The sequence below is a fragment of the Lygodium microphyllum genome, chromosome 22 (genome assembly GCF_053477565.2).
Source record: "Lygodium microphyllum isolate KBCC chromosome 22, Lygodium_microphyllum_v1.1.10, whole genome shotgun sequence".
Classification (NCBI taxonomy): Eukaryota; Viridiplantae; Streptophyta; class Polypodiopsida; order Schizaeales; family Lygodiaceae; genus Lygodium; species Lygodium microphyllum.
In genome coordinates this window covers 83,139,908-83,145,358 of record NC_141156.1, presented here as the reverse complement: position 1 = coordinate 83,145,358, position 5,451 = coordinate 83,139,908, and positions in this window count along the sequence as shown.

The following is a 5,451-nucleotide window of genomic DNA, read 5'->3' as shown; positions in this document are numbered from 1 at the left end:
TGCTCTAGTAATAAGTGCTTTGCATGTTACTTGGATTGGATGCTCCCAGATATATGCTATTTGAATCTTAGATGTATGGATGCCATCCACATGATGTTTTGAGCTTTGTTTTCTCCTCTAACATTTGAATTTTATTCTAGTGGGAGCTGCTACTCCACATTAGGATATTACATTGAGAATTTGGTTATGCATGTGAAGTGTCTGCAGGCTCATTCCAAGGCGCACCTTGTTGTAGTCCATCAGTAGATTTTCCAAATGGGGTTTGCCACTTAGACCCCACTGAGTCTACATCACAACGGAAGTGTTCTGATTGAACCCACTAGGATCGATATGAATTTTTGGGTTCCTAAAATCAAACGGGTCTCCTGACAAACAGCTAGTGTTAGTAATTTTGAGTTTCCACTTCTATAAGATTACTCGATCTGAAAGTGGACTTGCCATTGCACTTGCTTCAAAGAGAATCGGAGAGGGGAGTCGCCACATCAACCCTCCTGTCCATAAGGCAAAATTCAATTTCAGCCCCCTAAAACAATGCAAGTCAGTTCCAATTAACAACTAGAAGGTCAATTTATCGTCTTCCTGTTTCTATTGTCGATTTAGAAAAGCTCTCAGCTAACTGGGACCACCCTATCCTTGGACCCATCAGAGGTCACGCCCACCCACTTTCCTTTGATGACAGAATCATCTTTAGTTTTTTAATTATCTACAACACATTTATTGAAACATATACAACCAACTTTCTTAATTAGCCGGATAAATCGCATATTCCTTCACGTAATTTATCTTAGAGACATGCATACAATTCAAACAATCCTTGAATAAAGCAAACTTCTTTATTATATTGGAACCTTATTACAATTTTCATCTTTCCAACCCTGTGGAAGATACATAGAATTCCACGAGGGTATTCTGCCCACCAAGATTCCACCCTTGTAACAAGTATTTAGGGTTCCATGATCCCATCCTAGGTCACAAAGGGGCTTGTTAGATTCTAGGAGCAATGCAGGATTTACAGCCAGAGCCCCCCCTAGCACCCACATTTCCTACTTCCTGAGACTATCCCTATTGACAGATCTTTCACTGATGGAGCCGTTCTTAGCCTCACAAGCGATAACTATGACCCCCTTTTGGAGTAGGGTTTCACAACTAGCTTGGGGCTAGCCTAGCGCGATCCTTCCTTTTATCATGCTTGTTAATATTTTCAATCAGAGATCTAGATTCTAGCAAACATAAACAATCCTTTCAAATGTATATCAAATGATGCAATGACAATCACACCATCGTGCAATTCATAGATTCACATAGCCAAGGTAGACTTTATCCTAAGGTAACCTTACATTCAAATGAGGATTCTCCTCCCCATAAAGAAGTGTTGAGTACAACTCTTACAACATGTTAAGCAAGCCATGAATTTCTCATTTGGGTTATCTTACCCCATATAAGTGAAATTCCTTAAAGAAATATATTATGCTAATAACTTAACGAGATGACTTACAGATCCTTTAAATAGAGTTTCACCTTTTAAGAAACACTTAACCTTGTAGTGCTCTTGACAATAATCATATCGAGTTATTTTACTAAACTTGAGTGTGCATAAAGTCATATGTGCAATAACCTCTTGAAACTCTTTCCATCATGATTCCATGATTTAGAGTCTCAATTAATCTAACTACAAATCATAGGGATTAATTATTTATGCATATACTAGTATGCTTTCTAGATGAAACTATCAATTCATGTAAGTGAAAAATATTAAAGCTAATATTTTATGTAAAATTTCACCATAAAACTTATTATTTTATGTGGCAAAATAATAACCTAGTAGTGAATAACCTAGTTTGGCACGAGGACATTGGGAATTTTGTCTTTGCCCACGCTTGTGTTTGCCACACCCGATGTTCTGTTGGTAGTTGCAACTCCAGAAACCTGAGGCACTCCTATATCTCTGGCAATACCCATTCCTTGACCATTTGTGGTGGTTCCCATGGTCCTTCCACCTCGTTGCTTTGGAGCCATTGTCCATGAGCGCGTTCGAGAGATAGAGAAGGCGTGATAAATTCGAGATGGGAGAGCGTAAGAGAAGATGGCTTAGTTAAAGATCGAGACAAGGGGATTGAGCTAACTCTCTCCCTTGCAGTTTCTTAGGGTAAACTCTCTCTCTCTCTCTCTCTCTCTCTCTCTCTCTCTCTCAAGCTCCTTCTGGCAGCCTCTTGGAGGGGTACCCTTCTACCTCCCTCTCTCTACCTCTCTTTCGCAACCTCTCGGGGTCTCCTTCTCTTCTCTAAACTGCTCCCCATGCCACATATTTATAGCTAAACAAGAGAAGATGGGTTGTGGCTGAGAAGAAGAGCTCTTTGTGGAGGGGTTCTTAGTAAAATTAATAATCTAAAACTTCTAGGATGCAATATGATACTCAAATCACAAATTTGATGGATCCGTTGGCTCTGAAAGGGGGGTAAAACCTCAAGACACTTGGTTAGAAATATTCTTGACCACTCCTTCTCCCTGTTTGAAGTGCTATTTATTACCTGTAAACTGCGATTGTGACGCGTGCGATTTCACCAATCTTTTCTTTTTCATTAAATTTCCAAAACTAGTTGAAAAACTACTTGCTTTTTTTACATGACATCATGTTGTAAAAATTTTTACATATATTTTTAGGATATTTATAATAAATAATATCTTAAATATGCTAGACTTGTCCAACAATCTAATATTTTTGGACCATCCATACTATACACATTGACACTAATGACTAATATGGCTCATAACTCTCATTCACATGGTAACTTTCATGATGGGTGGCTACAGTCCTTATTAATTTGAAAAACATATCGGCTTATGATCCTTGGTTTTATTTATTTATTTATTAATTTTTTTAAAATGTTAGTTAGTTATTAACATTAGTTAAATTTTTTACTTTAGTTAGTCTTTAGCTAGTAATTTTATAAACTTATTAATTGACTAACTAACTTTTGAACTAGCCAACTAACTTTTATTGCATGGAAGTATTACAATGAAGTTGTCAGCATGGGACTTGGTGACCTATATATGCTCTTGTCATGCTTTATGTATACAGTTGATGCTTCATGGGCTGATGTGACATTAGTTTTGGGCCAGTATATATCTTTGTCATGATAATGTCAATGATGTATGCATCTTGGTTGGTTATGTATTGAGCTTTGTTACATTGCTCAGCCTGTTGTGCCTTCTATTGGTCTCTTCTATTACCCATGAGACCCACTCTACGCATGATCGTTATGCCTATGGGATGTATTTCAATCACACACATTGAATCTTTGATAGTTCTCGGTATCCATTGCATATTCACTCACTACTAGTTGGAGCCATTCCCCTGGCAATTGCAACTTGTCTTACATAATTGATTGCCCCTCTTTAGCATTGATTTCTTATTGATGTACTTTATTTTCAACATGATATAATTGCAATTTATTTTTAGTATTTATGTGAGTAATCACCTTCCTTTGATAGTTCTTTGCATTGAGTTTATGGAGATTTCATTAGTTGATCAACATCTCTTGTTTTCAACATGATCTAGTAGTGATTTTAGGGTTGTTTTTGTAGTATTTACAATAGCCTACTTTGACAGTTTGTGCACTTGTTTGCCTTCATTATGGTTGGTGAATCGTGTGATACTGTTGGCATTAACATTGATAAGTTGGATGGCACCAACTACAGCTACTAGAATGCCCAAATCAAGCAAGTTCTAGTGTAAAAAATGCAAGTTAGGCCTTTGAAACACAAGGGTGTCAAGCTTGAATTTATTGATATAGAGGATTAGGCTAAATTAGATGAGCTATGTAAGTCCACCATCATATTAGCCCTCTCTAAGTAGATGTTCTATAATGTTGTCTTTAATGGGCAATCTACATGGGAATTATGGGAAACGATTCGTAATGTCTATGACAAGTAGAGCCCTGCTTCTCAAATGTATCAACTAATGCAACTCATGGACCTTTACATGAAGGAGGGCACTTCTATAGCAACTCACTTAAACGAGTTTCATTCCACTATTAATCATCTGTCTTCATCACAGGGGATTGAATTCAAGGATTCTCTTCTTTCCTTGTTCCTCTTAGTTACACTGCATGAATCATGGGATATATTTCATATTGTTATATGTGCCAATATTTCGCTACTGATGGTTATAGTTGTAGGATGTAGAGGGTGCACTCTTGACTAAAGAGGTTAATAAAAAGAATGTTGATGCTTCTTGCACCTCTCATGCTTTGATAGTTAGAGGCAATAATGGTAGGAGTGGTAAGTAACTACAGTGGGAGAGAATCTCAAGAGTCTCACTCTCAATCACGTGGACAGTCTCACAGTAGGTCCTGTGGTTGTAAGTCCTCATTGACTTGTCATTACTATGGAAAATCAAGGCATATTGAGCCATAGTGCCATAAGATGCATGAGGATAAGCACAAGGAAAAGGGCAAGGGTAAAGTACAATACAAAAATGATGATTGCAACATTGTCCCTTGCAAGTTCAGTGTTACGATTGGAGAGATTAATGATGTGCATACTAATTCTAATGATAATTTCATACTTGCAACTTCTTCTCTTGATACTTCACAGCTTAACGATGCTTTGTCAGGGTATACTCAATGTTAGCTTTCTGCTGATAGATTCAAGGGCCCCTGATAGAGAGTGGTTTCACTCTTACCGTAGTTTGATTGGAACTATTCATTTGGCTAATGGCATGGAACTTGAGATAGTTGGTATTGGTGATGTCCAGCTACAGTTTAGTTCAGGTTGCATATTTACTCTTCATGATATACATCATGTACAGTCTCTCACAAAGAGCATTATCTATGCTTTGCTGGCACTTTGGATGATGCATGTTATGTAGTTTCTTTTGGTCCTTCCTCATGGAAGATTACCCATGGGAATTTTATAATTTTATGTGGTGAAAAGTCTAATACTCTTTACCCCTTTCTTATATCTAGCTCAATTGACCATATTTTAGTAGTGGATGCAGTTTCACATGTATCCATTTGGCATCATTGCCTTCGGCACATGTCCTTGAAAGGAATGAAAATGCTTACCCATTTGCAGTATCTTCCGCCCCTTGACTATAAGTTGTTTGAGTCTTGTAATAATTTTTTATATGGTAGACAGATACATAATATGCATAAAAATTCTAGTATGACATGCATGGGCGAGCCATTGGCTCTTGTTAATTTGTATGTATGTGGTCGGATACCCTACAAGTCGTTAGATGGTACGAAGTATTTCATTACTTTCATCGATGACTATACATATAAGGTTTGGGCATTTGCCATAAAGTGGAAATCGGATGTCTTGGCTACATTTCAACATTGGCTTGCCTTGGTTGATGAGAACTAGTTTGGGTATAGACTGAAATACCTAAGGTCAAATAATGGGAATGAGTATGTCTCTAAAGCCTTTGAATAGTTTTGTGACAAGAGA